General features: G+C 39.3%; 1 protein-coding gene across 1 annotated transcript in view; it reads right to left on the reverse strand.

Moving 5' to 3' along the window:
• The window catches only part of LOC122863541, a 314,269-nt gene that overhangs the window by 227,841 nt on the left and 65,911 nt on the right, over positions 1–20,517 (reverse strand). The gene's annotated exons all lie outside the window — the stretch shown is intronic.

Consider the following 20,517-nt stretch of genomic DNA (forward strand, 5'->3'; position numbering starts at 1 on the left):
TCTTTATTCTTTATATGGCAATATGCTTATATAAAGAATGATGTATGTATATTGTGTAATTCTGTATAAATACAAAATAAAAAACAAAAACAAAACGACGAACACGACTGACCTATGTTTATATATTCACACAGATGAACATGCCCACAAGGCGGGCCATGAGTGACCGCTTCCAGGCATGTCCAAATATCTTCACTTCAGGTGTGGACCCATAGGTGGGGGCATGAGTGACCACTTCCAGGCATGTCCAGACATATTCTGGGGAGTTGGGAGTGCACGCGGGTGTGTGCGTGTACACACATGCACGTGCGTTTTCAGATGCATGCGCAAAAAAAACATTATTATACTACTGACTACTGTCAAATATGAAAACTTGAGCTGTGTTATTAGGATTGATAGTTTGTGCTACGTACACCCTGTATGTAAGATGTTTGCCTCTGTACAAGTCTAACTAATGTAACATCTCAGGTCAGCAGCTGTTCTGCACCATAGACTGCAATCTAATTAACAGTTAGATACGAGAAAGTGGGGGAAGGTACAGTGGATATGATAATCCCATGGTGACATACAGAGGTGATTTGGGTTGACAAAGAGTGGGAAGAAATGTATGCACGTGTTGGCAGGCCGGAGCCGGCAACCTGTTGAGATGGGTTGCTTGATCAATGCATGGGGGTGACTCGCATTTCCTTACTGACCAGCCGCTCTGATCACACCTGAGAATGGAATGCAGCGGCCGGTGAAGATCAAGAGGAATGGGAAGTGTGAACTTATGCATTTACATAGCATTGTGTACCAGGAGGAGCTCAGGACATATAACCAACCCCTTTTGTATTGCTGCTTCAGACATAGCGGGGAGATCGCCTGGAGAGGTCTCTGTGCTGTGTCTCCAGATATATCTGTATTTGTCTGTATTTGTCTGTATTGTTAGATTGTTTGTAATGTTTGTAATAATCGTGAGGATATAAATACTAGTTAAAAGACAATTGTAGGTCTCGTGTGGATCCCTTCTCATCAACCAACTCGGAGAGAGGTTTTTCTGACCTCGACACTACAAACTAATTTCTTTCTACAACCTTGTGTTGTAAAATGATAAATAAATTACCTTGTACCTTTTATGTGTATGGTTCTTGTTTGTCTCAGTTGATAAATGATTTGATCCTCTATCACTGCTTGCCTTGCAGTCAGAACAACTCAGCAACTATGAGTGAGTTGCTAGGGAAAAGGAAGGGGCCAGATATTTCTTTACTAAACAGCCTAAAAGACAAGTGAGTTCCACAAAGTGTCAGCATATTTAGGATTTCATGATCACATAGCATTGGCAAAAAGGGAAAGAATATCTTTACAGTTAGAGGCTATTAAAGGCAATTCTGCACGTAATATTTACTACATGTCAGTGGTTAATTTACACTGATTCTTTTCATTCTCTGTATTTGACTTACTCATCCTAATTACATTATAATATGTGCATACCTGCAATGTATTAATATTAAGCAATCAGTATATGCACAAGTGTGTGAAAACAAATGTAAAATCTCAACATGAGTTAACAGAACTTTCATTCAGTGTGCCTGTACCTCTATGTGTGCATCTTAAGATACAAAAGGTTGTGGTAAAGATAATCATGTTCACTGTAATCATGTGAGTCACATATCCATATCCAATATGCACACATTTCTTTGTCCTAGTATGAACAGAATTGTATGGGAAAGTCTGCTTTCTTTATCTCACTATTATGCATCTGCTGCCGTAATTCATTTAGGAAAATCAGCATGTAGTCACAGGGCAGAGCAAGGACAGTGTAGCAGAGACAGAGGTGAGTTAGCAAGTACAAAATCTGTCTTCAAATGAAAACAATGACCTCATTAACCTGTGAAATGTTTTCTGTCATTGTGTTGTTAAATTTAACAGTTTTCGACAATCTTTTTTTATTTCAGTTGCAATTTGATGTTTTTTTATGTCGTATTTTATTAGAAATGTAATTGAAGTACAGTGTCACATGGAAAACAACAAGATTCCACATTAGTTAAGCTGGGGGAAAAACATATTTAAAGTTCTCTTTTTTGTACTTTGTACATTTCACAAGTTCTATGCTGTCCTTAAGTTTACTAGTGTTGAACTGAATTGTATGTGAATGTCTATTGTGTATGTCAGAATTAGAATCAGAATCAGAAATACTTTATTGATCCCCTTAGGGAAACTCTTTGTTACAGTAGCTTGCCTTTATGTCAGTGCACACAGGGGAAAGTACTAGAAAACGATATGATACACTATAAACACTAGAAAACAGGTCAGAAATAAATTAAGTATCATGTCGGTATAAGTATAAGATAAACTAAGTGTCGAGTACCAAGTGGGTTTACTGGTTGATGATGAAAGTACAGTATAAAATACAATGTAACTAAATATGTAATAAGTAATAGTAATAAGCGGAGGTGCATGTACTGTCGAGAGTAATAGACGTATATAGTATCAGTAACAATAAATAAGAAAAACTAACATGGGAAAACTAATATTGCACGGGATCACTGTATCTGTAACTCAGTTGTATCTGGTGTTCCTGTGGGTATTGGATTTAGGACAATCACCATGGTGTAGAGACAGGAAAGGGACAGCTTGGTGATGACTGAGATGAGAGATTAACTCTTGTAATGTCCCAATACCAAGTTAACAAAATATAATAAGTCTAAAAGCTGGCAATATTAGTGGATATAGAATAACTCAAGTTAGTATAAATACTGAATATTGATACTTGGGTTCAACCAAACAAATAGGCATTTATAAAAAAAATACCAATTTGCTAATTCAGTCTAAAAGTGATGGAAATCATACAGCCAATTTTGTATTTCAATACAATAGAAAGAAACAGGGGTTTAGAGACTGACAATGAGAGCAGCCAGATTGCAGAAATGACAGAACACAAACCCAAAACCATGACACAGGTACCTATATGCTTCCTTTAGACAATATTATAAGGAAACTCTCCGTAAACTTTCATTGTTATGCGGATGGTACCCAATTATATCTATCGATCAAGCCAGATGAAACTACCGAGTTAGCTAAACTTCAAGCATGCCTTAAGGAAATAAAAACCTGGATGACCTGCAATCTTCTGACGTTAAACTCTGACAAAACTGAAGTTATTGTACTTGTACCCCAAAAACCTCTGAGACACATAATCTAAAGATATAGTTACTCTAGATGGCATTGCCCTGGCCTCCAGCACCACCGTAAGGAAGTTTTGAGTTATCTTTGATCAGGATTTATTCTTTAACTCCCACATGAAACCAACTTCAAGGACTACCTTTTTTCACCTACGTAAATTTGCAAAAATCAGGCACATCTAGTCTCAAAATGATGCAGAAAAACTAGTCAATGCATTACTTCTCAGCTGCATTATTGCAATTCCATATTATCAGGCTACCCGAATAAGTCCCTTAATTCTCTCCAATTGATCCAGAATGCTGCGGCATGTGTACTGACAAGAACTAAGAAAAGAGATCATATTTCTTTCAATATTAGCTTCTCTGCACTGGCTCCTTGTAAAATCCAGAATAATATTTAAAATCCTTCTACTCAACAGATCCTGCTTTTATGCCATCAGAAGAGTGATAGCCACAAACATGCAGTGACCACATTGCTGAGTAAAGTCCAGCCCATCACTGTAAACACATGCACAAAAGAAACAGCAGGAAGAGGCCAGAGAAAACCTCTAAGGTCATAGGTGGCATTCAGTATTTGGCTTGGCAAGGTGAAGCTTTGAGAGGACATGAGAATTATGAGGGAAACTTTCGACAGTTACTAATATACAAAGCAGAGAACAATGCCAAACTGACCTCCTCGCTGTAAAGACATTTGGGTTTTACTAGCCCTAAGATGCAAAATGAAACATGGCAGATTATGAGCAACACTATTGTCAAAGAAATCTCACAGGAAATAAAGTCTCTGCCAGTAGTGCACAACTGATCATTGATGGAACACAGGACATGACTGGAGTAGAGCAAGAGTCAGTGCCTTCGTTTTATTGACAAAAACCTTGAACCCAGAGAGGAATCCATTGGGTTTTATGAAATAAAACATGCAACAGGTGAGGGAATTGCAAAGGTGGCCACTGGTGTGCTATACTGACTGGATCTTCCAGTTTCACAGTTAACAGGGTAGACCTACAATGGGGAAGCAAACATGTCGCATAATGTGCAAGGTCTACAGGCTTACCTGAGAAAAGACCAACCGCTTGCACTGTATGTACATTGCGGACCAGACTGTGTCAACCTGATGCAGTCTATCATCTCAGCATCTCTTTTTGTTAAAGACTCACTGAACTTGTTTCATGACTTGGGAGTTTTCTTTCACCAGTCTAGCAAGTACAAAAACATTTTCAAGGAGATAGCTGACTCTGATGATGAGCACTTTAGATCTCTCAAGCCATTATGTCCTAAAAGATGGACAGTGCACACCCCTGTTGTCCGATCAGTACTTGCACAATATGAGACTGTTTTGACTTTATTACACAACATGGCTGCATGCAGTTTGAAAGAGACCGAGCCAATGTAGTCTGTGAGCCAGTAGGATTGGTTGGTACCATCTGAGGGAAATAATGCTCATAGTGATTTTTGACATCTCTAGAGTAGAAAATATGTGATAGCATTGCACCAGTGGTAGCTTTATGTGTGCTCTCATGCATTTTATAACACTACCCTAAAATAAACATTTCATTTCATTTTTAGAAAAGTATTTGTTGTTTATTTTGGAAAAGTCAATAAACCCTGGGACACATAATCATATGGATTTGTAGAGAATGTATTCAGGAATTCAAATAACAAATTACTTTTTGTATAAATTCCAATTTAACATCAATACAGCAGCCAAATCAAAACAATCTTAAGGCTTTGCCATAGCATATAGAATTACAGTACAATAATTCAAATATGAGGTTCCATATGGCCATAACCTAGGCCCCATTTGGTTGGAAAATGAATATATTTAATCAAAGACTGACTTGCCATACTTTGTTTTACATACTTTCATAACCTAATAATCATAATAATTGTCTTTCATGTCTTCCACATCTTCATCTGAACTTTCCAAACTCTCTGAGGTGGATGCCTGATTCTCACAGTCTGCCAGTATACACATTAGTACACTTGAAGCCATTTGCAACACATATAAATCTTTTTTTACATTTATTTATTTTTTTGTAGTTACAGGCCAGTAGATCCAGAATGGCATCAGGTGCTGGCTGGCCTTCCATCCACCAACTGTTGATCTTCATCCTTCTCCATCTTCCATCCTCTGCCAACAGAGCTTGGTACTTGTGGGACATCTTATTCATATACCAGCCTGGTAGTTGGCTCGCTGTGCATGTTTTGTTAAGCAGTCCTTGCATGGTGGGAGTTGATGACTATTGATTAAATTTTTTCTGGCACAGAAAAGTTGATACCTGAGCTCATTGACATGCATGGAGGACTCACCGTTAAGATGTACAAACTGAGATCGATCTGATAGGATTTAAACCAGCTTAGTGCGGTTCCTTTAATGCCGACTGAATGTTCCAGCCTCTGTAAATGGATGTGATGGTCAACAGTGTCAAATGCAGCACTAAGATCTAACAAGACAAGTACAGAGACAAGTCCATTGTCTGATGCAATTGAAAGGTCATTTGTAATTTTCACCAGTGCTGTCTCTGTGCTATGATGCACTCTAAATCCTGACTGAAAATCCTCAAATAAACTATTGTTATTTAGAAAGTTACGCAACTGATTGGCGACTGCTTTCTCAAGGACTTTATAGGAAAAGGGAAGGTTAGGTATAGGTCTATAGTTGGCTAAAACCCCTGGATCAAGAGTGGGCTTTTTAAGAAGAGGTTTAATTACAGCTACTCTAAAGGACTGTGGTACATAGCCTGTTAATAAAGACAGATTGATCATATCCAGTAAAGAAGTGCTAAGGGTAAAAAGGTCTTTAAGCAGCCTAGCTGGAATGGGGTCTAAGAGACAGGTTGATGGCTTAGATGAATTAATCGTTGAAGTTTGTTGAAGAAGGTCGATGGGGGAAAAGCAGTCTAAATATATATCAGGTTTTACAGCTGTTTCTAAGGTTCCTGTGTTTGAAGATAAATCGGTACCGTTGAGGGTAGGACGTGATGAATGTTTTTCTCTAATAGTTAAAATTTTCATCATTAAAGAAGCTGATGAAGTTGTTTCTACTGAGGGCTACAGGATATAAAAGTTGTCCTATGCATCTTACATACACTATATTTAGTTGAATATTGAATTTCGTAAGAAATTTCGAATCTATGTATGTAAACATTGTATTCATTCTTTAGTTTATGTACAGAGGAAACTTTTGTGTTACATCTTTCATGAAAACAGAAATACATATTATGTAATGTATAGTCACTGCCAGTAGTATAAAACATTTGTAGAGATGCTAATTTTAACAACCTTTCAGAAAAAGATAGTCTGAACTATATTCCCACCAATTTTACAATTTTCAATAATAAGAGAGAACCATCCGTTTGAAGTAGAATGCTTTATTCTGTTCTATGTATAGTTTTGAAAAGTGTGTTTTGGCATGGGGTTATAAATCGAGTGATAACACACAGAAAGCAACCACTGCTCCAATGTTATCACATATTTTCTAGCACTAGGGGTGTATACCTTGCCAAAAATTACTATGAGAATTATTCCCCCCATTGTGGGTTACCGGCGGCTCACAAATGGGGTCCTGGCTCACGGACTAATGGACTGCACGGGAGTTTCCTCAAGGGAAACACATTTCTTGGGCTTCAACTAGCTCAGGATGTGACATTAGATTTAGAAAGCCTGAATGTCTTGCTTAAGCATATCTGGCATGCTATCAGCTGTTGAGCATGTTAAAAGCTTGGGACAAAAACGAACATAGAAGCATTTCAGCAGCTTGTATTCTCAAGCCAAGCAACTTACCACATCATTGGACTTGCTATTGAGGCCCCACATACGCCATCATCCTAAACGCTTCCTACCGAACCCCATGTCCATCCCTCAGATGAATCCCACTATAGAGCACATTATTTCGGCATGCTAGATACAGCAACTGCACAGTTGATGGAACATTTTTACTAGGAGGGCATTCATACACTCCAGACTATAGCATGTCCTCATCTCTGGAAAAGTGAACAACAACATCAACAGCTACCCAGAGATTGAGATATCGGCATTGCAGGTGCAGCTGGTAATCATCAAGTCCAGCTATCAGTATGGCACGTGTACTGATGTGGTCAGCATACTAATGGACATGGTGCCGGAGGTGCGACGGCTCTTCAGCCAAGTAGAGAACCTGGTGAGACTTCTACTGGTTGTTCCTGCCTCCTCAGCTAATGCTGAAAGACGTTTCAGTGCTTTGAGAAGGCTTAAAATTTGGCTAAGAACATTGATGATCCAGAGAAGGCTTAACCATGTGGCTGTTTGCCATGTGCACCAAAACAGGTTGGACAAGCTGAACACAAGACAGATCTGCCAGAACCTCATAGAACTGAGTGATAGTTGAAAGAATATTCTTGGGTCATTCAACTGAAAGCCCTATAATGTGTGTGTGTGATGTTTTGTGTGTATATAGTGCACGTCAATAAAGGATTGACACTTTTGAGACCTGCTTCCTGCCTCTCATCCCACACTGTTCGTCAATAATTCACAATAGCTTTGCAAAATAAATGTGAATGGGGAGGTTAAAAGTTGAGAAAAAGGCTGTTTAGTGAACATGAGTTCAGATTCAAAGTCAAAAACTGTGAGAGAAATCTGATCCTTAAATTTCCTACACTATCTGTGACACTGAAATTACACATGCTCATATATTAAAGTTAGAAGCATGATTTTGGGCTTGCTTTAACAACTAAAAGTCTGTAACTTCAGTGTTACACACAGTGTGGGAACTTTGAGAGCTTTACAGTCTTATGCTTTGAATCTGTCCGATGTAGAAAGGTTGATATATCACCACAGGCTTTTAAATTATTCCTAAATATTTCACAGGATCTGTCAGGACAATTTTGGAAGTGCCGTAAGTGCTGTACACAAGTATGGAAGCAAATCATTGCAATAATAATTTGAGTTTAAAGCAAAAACAAGTTTAAAGCATTTTATCTAGACCTGGTCAAATGTGGCCTAGATGTGACAAAAGCAGTGAAATCTTCCTTTTTTGCATTTTTACAAACAGAATGAAGAAAACAGTTTCTGATTCCTAGTCTGATTCGTGTTATGCCACGCACATTTTTTGCCCTTGTAGTGCCCCCTAGCGCTCGATTTAAAGGAAACTTTCAGGGCATGTTTCAGGTTCTTATGTGGACATATCCCAGGAGTTTTGTGATGATTGGACAAACAATGCCTGGTTTACAGTCTGATTTGTGTTATGCCACACCCAGTTTTTTGCATTTGTAGCACCCCCTGGCGGTCAATTTGACTGAAACATTGGTCTATTTATGTGCTGAGCCATGCCATTTTTGAAGTTCATTGGTCAATATATTGAAAACTAAATGGGATATCAACAAGCTTTATGCAACTTTTGATAAGCTTCGTCCAATGATGATCCACTGAAAATTTGGTAGCAATCGGACCTATGTCAAAAATGTGTTTTTCAAAAAATTCTAAATGGCTGATAATCTAGTTAGGTGGACTTTAGTAGTCCAAGAGGCTTTCTTGAAGAGCACATTGAACTGGACTTGTGAGAGAAATTTCAAGTCAGTCGGACTTGTGAGGGGCATGGCCTATTAAAAATTACATTTTTGGGCCTTAATTACAGCACTAACATGTGGTTGATAGTAATAATATGTCTAATAATAATATTTGTAGTAGCTGTAGCAGCAGGAACATGGGGGCAGAATGTGGCTTGCAATCAGATCCAGACTATACAGCTCCGGAGGCAGAAATACTTGCAAGAAGCGACAGAAGGAGAGAGGAGAGAAATGAGAAAGCACAAAACTACTGGAGAGAAAAGATGTAAAGTTAGTAACTTGAATTAATGGGATAAGAATGCATACAGATAGAGAGGGAGAGGAGGATAGCAATTGAATACCACATTTTTTTTAAATTCTATCACTACTGAATACTTTAATATTGAATTTATTGCACTGAAATGTTTGACAGTTTGAATTACAACCACCTTTCTGAATTTATGTGGTCTGAATTTCAGTTTGTGAAATTCTCAATAGTCACTTTCAAGTTGTTCAATTTCAAAAACTTTATTTCCAGTATATATTTTAGGGTTTCCAAATTCAGAAAATTAATCTGCCTAATATTCATAAGGTATATTCAAGCTGCTCAAGTAGCTCAAATCAGATTGAAAAATCAGGTCAAAAACCCCTGAACCCCTAACCACTCCTGACAAGCAGGTTGGCACAGTACATGGCAGCCTCTGTGTGTGTGTGTGTGTGTGTGTGTGTGTGTGTGTGTGTGTGTGTGTGTGTGTGTGTGTGTGTGTGTGTGTGTGTGTGTGTGTGTGTGTGTGTGAGTGAGTGAGTGAGTGAGTGAGTGAGTGAGTGAGTGAGAGAGAGAGAGAATGTGAATGTTTGAATGTTGGCATGTATTGTACTATTGTATTGTAGGCTACAAAAGCGCTATATAAATGCAGTCCATTTACCATTTACTTCAACACAGCTTGAAATCTCTCCAAGAGTTCACCTTGATGTAAATGTGCAGCTAATCAATACACAACATTAAAGAAGTCACAATAGGCTTGCCCCTTTAAAGGCTCACTGGAGAATTGGGTGCATTTATTTAAGAGCTCCTTTGCTGCCAGTTGTATTACTTTTGTCTTGTCAGCGAAAAAAAGGTTTATATTGTCTTATTTTCCCTTTTTCTCTATCTTTCACTACACCCGTCCCCCAGGCCACCGTCTTTTTTGGACTAATTTGTTCGGGTCGGTATCTTTTCTGCAGGCAAGGGCTGCCAGTGCATGTTTGACTTTGACTCACCTTTCTAATTTGACTCGGTTCCTTTGTTAAGTGGTATCAGGGGTGTTTATTCAGCTTCTGAGACTGCAAAACCGAGCTAAAGGGCAAAAGGACACCAGTCACTCAGGACCAATTCTGCTAATGAAGACAGATTAGTCAAGCAACAATGTCCACATACATAAACACCCACACAGATACACATGCACCTCCCTTGTATTGACCGTTTGAAACAAATTGTGTGTTTATTCACTGTGAAGTCATAATTTTAGAGACATATGATGTCAACTGAAGGTAACATATGATGTATTAGATGACTAGTATTGGTCTTTATGTCCTCATCTACCTCATCTCTTTTTTTTCTAATTTTCTGGGGTCTATTCCAGAAAGAAGATTCAACAAACTCTGAGCCTAATCTTGAACTCTGAGTTGATGAACCCTGAGATGGGAAACTAAACTAAGTTCAATCAACTCTGAGTATGTTAAGCGCGTGCATGAGGACTATAAAAAACCATCATCAATGGAGCTCCGATACTATGATTCACCATGGCAACATGTAAATAAAAGAAAGAGCCTCCATTTTAATCCAGTGGACATAGATATATTAATGCATGTATATGCAGACTGTGCACATTTATCTTTAAAAAAGAGCATGAGTCAGAGCGGGGAAAAGTGTGAATAAGTTTACACAATAAAGTTTTATTCAGTGTTGTCCATTAATTTATCATTTAACAGACTTGCATTTCATTAATGGTGAAGTGGTGGAATCTGACTGTATTAGGTCATAGCCTAGCCTACATTACATTTTAAATATATTTGTTCAGCTTTAATCTGACAAAACACAAGGGCCAGCAACTGAAGATGAAAAATATAGTTGAAGATTAAAAAAATATAGGCTATAGATCAAAGACATTGTAAGCTCACAATCTGATCCAGTAATAATGTCTTTGGTGGTTTGCACTTGAAAAGGTGCTGACAGTAGGATTTTAAATTGTAGACATCTATTTGGATCTTGGCAGTATTCAGCTTTATTTCAGCTACTTCAACAAAGGTAGTAAATTTAAACGCTGTTAATTTGAAAATTTTAAATGCTGTTAAAACACATTCAGACTATACACAGCCTATTTAAAAAAAACTCACTTTCAAACCACATTCTGCAGCTGCACCACTGGTCACTAAGAAATATTAACATACAATCTCCAATATTCTAGATATTATATTCCATCAGTGCAACCAATCACTGTCAACCATGTCTAAAGCTTCATACCGATTTTACAATTTAAACTGAGATTACATATTATGTGCAATAAACATTTGAGTGGAACTGCTCTAAAACTGACAAATGTCTTGTGTGCACAGATTCACAATGTTATAAAAAAACACGCAGAGGTTGGATTCTGAGCTGAGGGTAACTTGATGCTGTGTAATATTTGAATGTGAAGGCAAAAACCACTGTTCAAAGAAATGACTGATAGCGCATAAAAATGGTAATTTTAGACCTGCTCACTGGCAGGTTAGGTTTACAGAGTCAGTTACCATGGTAACTTTAACTGACGTTTAATAGGAGACCGCGTGGCAACGTAACTGCTGAACATATATTGTAACTGGGCATAACATAGCAGAGTACACGGCTAAGCACAGGACTGTGTTACTTTTGTGAATGTATATGTATTGATTTGGTTCATTGTGTTTTATTTTTGCTATGTGATTTCACTGTTAGGTTATTTTGGTAGCCACATGCTAAGTTGATGTTAGTGATGCTCACACAGACACAGGGTCTTGCATGCAACTAACCTGGCACCGTTTATCCTACATAGTTCACACACACACCTCAATTTGGCCTTTTAACAGAGCCACACTCTTTCTTTGTCTTTGAATTTCCTTTCTTTGTCTAACCATGTGGTGGCCGCTGCTCAGCCTCCATTTTGAATTAGATTTCTTTTGTTTGACGCCATTTTGGACCCAAGCAGCCATTTTGGATCACACACAAACCCTTGTTCTTTAGCTTATTGCATTTAGAGTTATACTTCATATTGTATGTTTTTGATTTGTCTTATTAGATATTACTCTTATTAAAAGCTTGTGTATAAATATGCTGGTTTCTTTAATGTTACACAAGAGTGAATAATTTGCCAGCCTCTTGTTGTTCAGCCTATGTTGAACTCCAAATCCTTCAACCTACTAGCTATTAATGGTAAATTTGGTTATAGTTATTAATCAAATTGTTAATCTGAGTTCCAAATTGATAGTTTAGTGTATTTTATGAGACTGAATCAATTAAACTATCCTTTTCCCTTGTTTAAGGTTGGTGCCCCCCGAGGACTTTAATAATTTATTTTTTGTGATTATCTTTGACAGTTTGTTATGGACAGAGAGGCAGGAGACACCAATAGGGATACAGATCTAGGTTTATTTGGATTTTAGCCAGAACAGACAGGTGAGCCGGTATGGAGAAGTTGAAGTCCGTGGCAGTGAAGACTTGGTGGTGAGGAGCTGGGAGCTTCGGACGGTCGTCCCAGGGCCTGGACCTGGGTGTAGCGGAGGACCTCTGGAGCCTCGGACCTCGGGTGGACCACCCGTGGGCTGGCCTGGTGCGGAGCTGAGGACCTTGGGCGGACGACCCAGGGGCTGGACCTGGGTGGAGCTTAGGATCTCTGGAAGGCGACCCAAGGGCTGGCCTTGTGCAGAGCTCACCGCATTAGGTCCGTGACAAAGATCAAAGCCACCTAGAGGCCTGACGGAATGCTGACGGCGAAGGCTGAGGGTCCCTGGAGGCCGGCGGCGAAGACGGGGACCCTCTGGAGGCCGGAGGCGAAGGCGGAGATCCTCTGGAGGACGGCGGCAAAGGCGGAACCCCTCTGGTGAACGGAGAACCAGATCAGGAGCCGGCAGCAAGAAAGCAGGACAGGAATCCTGTGACAGGAAGATTGGTAGAGGAGCGGGCTGGACCAGTGATGTCCGGGAATGCCTGCCGCTCCAGCAGAGAAGGAGGGTATTGCTGCAATCCAGCCGACAGTTCAGCAGCATGCTGAAGTCCAGCAGACGGTTCCGCGGCGTACTGCAATCGAGCCGGGAAAGGAGGCAACTGCGATCCAGCCGGGAATCCAGGGGGCTGCTGTGATCCGGCAGGGAGCTGCTGCGATCCGACAGGGAGTCCAGGAATGGGGGGCTGCCGCAATCCGGCAGGGAATGATGGCTGCCGTGATCGTGATCAGGCGAGCAGCGGGGCGGCGGTGCAGCTGGGCAGCGGGGTAGCGGTGCAAGCGAGTCGCTTGTAGAGGTGCAGGTTGAGGACTGGCAGGTCGGGGTGCAGGCAGATGACTTGCTGAAGTGTGTTGCGAAACTGTGAAAAGACTGGGTGACGGGTCCATTTCGTGACCATATGGCTTCTGCCCATTGGAGTTTGGGGGTTAATGGATTACATACTGTAACTCACCTAAACCTAAAATCGAGGTAAAACTTTATCCTCTTAATTTCTTTAAAGCTTTATTTATGTTACGGATTACAGACAGGCGGGAGACACCGAGGGTGATAGGAATGAACTTTATTGTGTGACAACCAGGAGGGTGTTAGGAGAGGGGTTGTGGATGAAGGGAGGTCACTGAAGTCCCTTTATCACACAGTAATCTGGCAGTAGACTTTCCTACAAGGACCTTAGTCTAATAAAGCACAGTTATTAGCTCCCACAGTGGCTAACACAGTTAAAAGGGCCCAACAGTATGGTACCGCTACAAAATGGAACGTGCTTAACACAAAGAAAAACACACAGCACACTCTTCCTTCTGCAGGTACAGGATTGTTATGGGGAGAAACGATCAGGAAAGTGTTCAAAAAGTGTTCAGCAAACACAAAACAGTCTGTTCTCATCCAGCGAGTTAGGACTCTTCCTAGGGAAATTAAAGGCTCATTTGAAAAGCGTCTTCTTGTGGTAACGGCAGTTACTATGGAGAGAGATGTGATGAACAGATTTCTGTAGAAATGGCAACAGGCAGTGTGGAGCGCCAGGCTTTATAGAGTTGGTGTTGTCATGCTCTGTCTTGTGTCTCATCCAATAGGAGTCCATTGTTTAGATTCAACTGAGATGGCCTGTCTTTTGTCCCTCACACATGGTGAGGCTAGGCGAGGCCCAACAACAGTGTACACACAGAAGCCCAATAGAAGGTCTTCATCGAACAATTGACAAACTAAGAACAAGTCGGGAAAACAATCTGTTCCATCAGTGGATGCACTATTCAGACCAACAAGTAAGCTCACAATCTTGTGCAGCATGTTATAACGCTAAAAGAATTCCTCAGGTGATGCCCATTCCAGGTTTTGACGCAGACAAGTGTGGTACTGACGGAGCTTGTTTTCCTTACTGTGTAGTGAAGATGGCTGCAGGTTACCAGGGATGGAGTGATGACAGGCAGGTGTGCCTTACAATTATGACAGAAAAATTAGAGTCAGGGGCCCCTCCGGAAGTTAACATGGCCGAGGGAGTGATATTCCCTTAATGTATAGCATGTGGACGTATGCTACTTGAGGCATTGTCCACAGAAGCAATATCTATATATTAATATATGTTAACCGGACAAATAGTGCTTAGCTTATCATCCCAAAATGAGACTGCAGCTAGAGAAGAGAATAGACCCACCTCACAGAATAAGAGTAAAAATAGAACTACTTCTGGTTATGGCGGCAAGTGAGTAGAAGTGTTTTCCTCATGCTCAGTTGCTTTTCAATAAATCCTGCATAATATTCCAGAGTGAGGTCATATAAAGAGATAAATTTGTAAGCATAAGAGTAAAATACTTCAAAACATGCCAAAAAAGCGGCTAAGGAGAAGAAAACGATGGAGAACTGTGAGGATGAAGGTCAGGAGCTAGCTGAAGGGGAGCCATGCTCACCGGAGCAGCCACATGCTGATGTCTCCGCAGACGCTGAAGTCATAAACATGAATAACCCCTCATCAAAGGACATCATGCTTGCTATAACCTCATTCAAACAAATCTTTAACACAAAAATTGACGGTGTATTGACGGAAATAAGAATTGTTCAAACGGACGTGAAAGACTGTAGTGGGCATATCATGGAGGCTGAAATGCGGATTTCTATGGCAGAAGACGAGATACAAACCCTGAAAGAAATTTTCGGAAAACTTGAGAGCAAGACAAAAGTCCTCAATAACAAAGTCTAAGACTTAGAAGGGAGGAGTAGACGTAATAACCTGCGTGTACTGGGCATGCTCGAGAAAGTAGAAGGCAACGATACCTGTTCCTTTATGGAAAAGTGGATAGCGGATACTCTGAAGATAACGCCACCGGTTTTGGAGAGAGCACACTGGATAACAGTGAGTCAAAGATCCACCACGTATCCGAGAACCATCATCATCAAGTGTTTAAACTACAAGGACAGAGAAAACATATTGAAAGCTGCAAGGATACAGAAAGAGGTGATGTACCAAAACAACAAAATAAGATTTCTTCCTTACCTGCCGACGGAGGTGTACAACCAACAGAGGAGCTATGACAGCGTGAGAAAACGGTTACGGGAACTCGGTCTGGACAAGCACCGGGTAATATACCCCACACAGCTTCTGTTGACCAACGATGACCGCACCATCATCTTCAATACACCAGCGGACGTAAACAAATACATCAAGAAACTGGAGCCAATGACTGAGGATGACTAAATTAAGTGTGCTTTGAAGAGAACTCTTAACAAGCTTACATTCTCTTTAGAAATGGCTATTGGAGACTAAGAGGTATGTAGGGCCTAAATCTGCTTGAAGACTGGCATCGAACTACTTACAGATTTGATTCGTTTAAAATAATAGTATAAAGTATTAAAAAGCCTTGGTTAAAGCTAGATTGTGCTTTGTTTTTTCTTGTGGGTTCTTCTTAAAGTGCAATTAGGTGCTTCTTACGTGAGTGTTGAGAAGTATATGCATGCAATATGACGCGCATTTTTTTTTTTTTTTCAGTTGATAGATAAACTAGCTAAACTGGAATATTTTTTGCACATAGATAAGCAATTGAGCTGAGGTTTGATCTACTGGAGAACAGTTCCTAAGTATAGCGTGGACCTATTCCTGTTAATGGAAGGAAGTTATTTTGGGATTTGGGGGAGCCTGCATGTTTTAGTGAGGCAGGCTTGGGTTCTGGGTGGGTCGCTCTCCTCCTTCTCTTTTTGGGTTTTATCTCAAATGGTACCCTTTATAGATTTCTTTCTGCTTCTCTTGCACTAAGGTAATTTATCTCTCTTTATGTTAATTATGACATTATAATAAATGACAGAATTTTTGGTTGAATGTGTATCTTGGAATTGTAGAGGCCTATGTAAACTTACTAAAATAAAACAATTAATAGGTAGAATAAAACAGTTAAGTGCCAAAATTGTGTTCCTGCAGGAAACACATAAGATAATTAAAATTAAGTGTAGATGGCCAGGTCAGGTACTGTCGTCAGCTTACTATTCTAATTCCAGAGGAGTTATAACTATGATACATTAGTTATTTTATCAATAGACTTAAGACCCCAAAGGTAGATTTTTGATTGTACAGGGAAACATTCTATCAACTCGGATTAATCTGGACGTATATGGACCTAACGATGATGACGCAGATTTTTATAATGATTTATTTTTGAGAATCTCCACAATGCCCGGAAAACATATTGTGGCAGGTGATTTCAATTGTGTTTTGCAGCCCAGTAAGGACCAGTCATCTGGTTTCGATAACACTCATATAAGGTGTAGAAAAGCTTTACAACATTTTATAAAGGAACTCAACTTGGAGGATATATGGAGGGTTCAAAACCCAATAAAAAGGGAATATTCATGTTGGTCGAGTACTTCTAAAGGATACTCAAGAATAGATTACTTTTTGATATCAGCTGAACTAATTTCATGTATCAGAAACTGTCAGTACAGTAGTATTCTTATATCAGATCACGCCCCTGTGTTGTTGACATATGTTGAACCGAAGTTTACTTATAATCGTACTAAATGGAGATTTCAGATACACTGGATGCAAGACAAAAGATTTCTTGAGTTTTTAAGAGAACAAATTGATTACTATTTTGAACATAACACCACCCAAACATCAGCTATAATCAGATGGGAAGCCTTTAAGGCCTTTATACGTGGACAAATTATAAGCTATACGAGTAGGAAGACAAAAGAGAAACAAGAGAAATTTAAAACACTTGAAACAAAAATTCGCTTACTAGAGGAAAAAAGTTTACAAGCAGGCCAAAATAATGATAATGTGTTTAAAGAATTGCTATTGTTAAGAAACTAATATAATGAAAAAACACATGAAAAAGCAGCGGCCAATTTGTTAAGATTAAAGCAACAATTTTACGATCAGGGAAAAAAACCAGGCAGACTTCTTGCTTGGCGTATAAAACAACAGGAATCAGAAAGAGCAATTACTAGTATTGAAGATGAAAATGGTAATATGACTGTAGACCCGAGGGAAATTAATGAAGCGTTTAGAAAGTTCTACGAAAAGCTGTATTGCTCTGAATATAAGGCCACGACTGATGCCTACTCCACGTTTTTTGGTAATCTCAACATTCCTAAAATATCTGAGGAACTAAAAATTAAATTAGATGGTGAGATTACTGCAGCTGAAATTATGGAGGCTATAAATACATTAAAAGGTGGTAAAACAGCAGGACCTGATGGCCTGCCCATCGACCTATATAAATATTTCAGTGATAAAATGGTTAAGCCACTTCATGATATGTATATAGAATGTTATAATAGTGCCTGCCTTCCTACTTCTATGAGAGAGTCTTTGATCATTCTTTTACCAAAACCAGGAAAACCGAATAAAAAGTGTGGAAACATGCGACCTATTAGCCTAATAAACACAGATACCAAAATAATATGTAAAATCTTGGCAAAAAGGTTAGAGATGGTGCTTTCGGGCATTGTGGGTGATGATCAAAATGGGTTTATTAAGAACACAGAGGGATTTCATAACGTAAGACGTGTTTTAAATATTTTGCATAGCCAAAAAGAGGAAAAGATAAGATGAAGATATGGTATTTTCTGTTTCAAGTTCATCAGAGTGAATTCTCTGATCACATCAACAACTTAAAGATAGATTATTTAAAAGTACTCTCATGCAATTTGGCATCTAGCCTTTGTCAGCGAGCCAAAGGATGAAATGAGAGACAATGGGTCTTTTCTAGTGGCCAAGGTGTTCTGGGCTAGAGTGGGTGTTTTAGACAGCTTAAAACCAGCAGGTGTCCTTCAGGCCTACAGTCAAATCATGTAAACATTATGTATACACCAAGACACGCCAAGATTCCTATTGGTTGATTACCACTAGGAAAAAAAACATTGTCTTTCATTACATCCCCCCACTTCATTCTCACATGTTTTTTTAATGGTTTGGTTAAATTTGTCATTTGTGTTTATTCACCTGCAAGAGCTTGTTGTTATGTTTTTAGGACACACAAATAAGCTCTTGCAGGTGAATTAAGTAAAGCTCACACAAGCAGCTGTGGGTCCTTTAGGTAGGAAGCAAGGGGGCACCTCAGTCAGTTACAGAAACAGCCGATAGCATGTAGCAACGTTGAGCTTATGTGCGGTCTTGCTGTATTTCCAGGTGAACAAAAGTGATAAAACATCTCCAAAACAGCAATATAAATGTATAATGTGAATAAGTAGTGAAATATCTGCTAGTAGTTTTATCACAATTTTGTGATTTAAATGAAAAAAAAATGTTAAATTGCCCTTTACCCGGTAGTGAAAGCACTGTAGCCCAATAAGATATGGGTTATTATTATTATTTCCAGTCAAGAAATAAAGAAATAATTTCAACCCATGTACGCCTGAAAGTTCCTTTGTGTACAAGTGTGCAACACCTACCTTTCATCTTCCAGTTTGAGTTTGGGAGTACTTCGATTTTGTAGTTCAAAAACCTGAGAGGAAACGGATAAAATTATCAACAATTTTCAACAGCTTCCATTATTGTTCCATTACCACATACAGCGTATATCAATGCTGATTGGTTTCCTGTGTTACTGTATAATAGTTACTGCAAAATAATCAAAACAAACCTTTTTCCACTAAATTATTGACCAGGACAAATATTTTATGTATAAAATCCAATACACATCTAATAAATAAATACAAACATACATAAATATTTAAAAAAAAAATAGAAATAACTGATGTACCAAAGTGTCAGCTTGATTGAATTCAGCTGTGCTCCTTGTTGTGATGACAATTTCAGAATCAGAATCAGAGTCTGAGGTATCATCCACTGAAAAAAATAAATCAAACAAACATTATCTATCCTCCAGCAGAGTATCAACATATGTAAAAAATATTGAATCATGAGATCCACTAATCTCTTTTATAGCAAATGAAAAAAGTGATCCTGGAATATGCCTTTCCAATTTCCTATTTTATATTCTGCCAATTTGAATGGCCTTTCTGACCAAGGCACATGGACCACCTCTGAGCAGTCTGGATACAAAAGGACGTAAGGTCCTTCGTGCATGTCCTTGTTAAATGTTCTCATTTTCTGTACAGTTTGTTTTAGTAGATCAGGTGCTGCTACCTCCGGGTCTGCAAATAACGGGAGTGTTTTCCCTCTTAGAGGTTTTAAATCGGTTCCATCAGTTTCATGTGGCACCATCTATCCTACATTTATCTAGTAAAATAACAAAGATGTATAATTAATGTATACATAGGTAAAATAAATACACACATACACACAAATACATATAGAGCATTGCAAAATTGTATAGGACGGTCAGTACAACTTACCTGGACGTGTTTTCTTTCTTAAGCCTAAAATCTTCCTTTTGGCCCATAGTTAAAAGACTGCCGTTCTTTTGACTTCGAGCTTCTGTACTCCATGAACTGTTTGTATGATGGGCATGGTTGTTCTGCTGAAATGGACAGTGTTCTGTTTCAAAACAGAAAGTTATAAGCCGCTCAAAAAATCATTATTAGCATTACTGATTTTTATTCACATGGCCTCAGATAGCTAGTGTTTTGCTACACTAAAAAAATAACAAAGTCAAAGACGAAGAAGGAGAGGAGGAAGGTGTGTTCGTAGGCAGAGAGAGAAGAGGAAAGCTAAGAATGTAGGACTGACAGTAGGGACTTTGAATGTTGGGACTATGACAGGGAAGGCTAGGGAGTCGATTGACATGATGCAGAGAAGGAAGGTGGACATACTGTGTATCCAGGAGACCAGGTGGAAAGGTAGCAAGGCTAGAAGCTTAGGAGCAGGGTTCAAGTTGTTCTACCATGGGTCAGATAGGAAGAGAAACGGAGTAGGAGTTATCCTGAAAGAGGAGTTTGTGAGGAATGTTCTAGAAGTGAAAAGAGTATCAGACAGGTTGATGAGTCTGAAGCTGGAAATTGAAGGGGTGATGTTCAATGTTGTGAGTGGTTATGCCCCACAGGTAGGATGTGAGTCAGAAGAGAAGGAGAAATTCTGGAGTGAGTTAGATGAAGCGATGCAGAGCGTCCCCAGAGGTGAGAGAGTGGTGATTGGTGCAGATTTCAATGGGCATGTAGGTGAAGGGAACAGAGGTGATGAGAATGTGATGGGCAGGTTTGGACTTCAGGACAGGAACGCAGAAGGACAG

Source organism: Siniperca chuatsi, linkage group LG16 (assembly GCF_020085105.1).
Source record: "Siniperca chuatsi isolate FFG_IHB_CAS linkage group LG16, ASM2008510v1, whole genome shotgun sequence".
NCBI lineage: Eukaryota > Metazoa > Chordata > Actinopteri > Centrarchiformes > Sinipercidae > Siniperca > Siniperca chuatsi.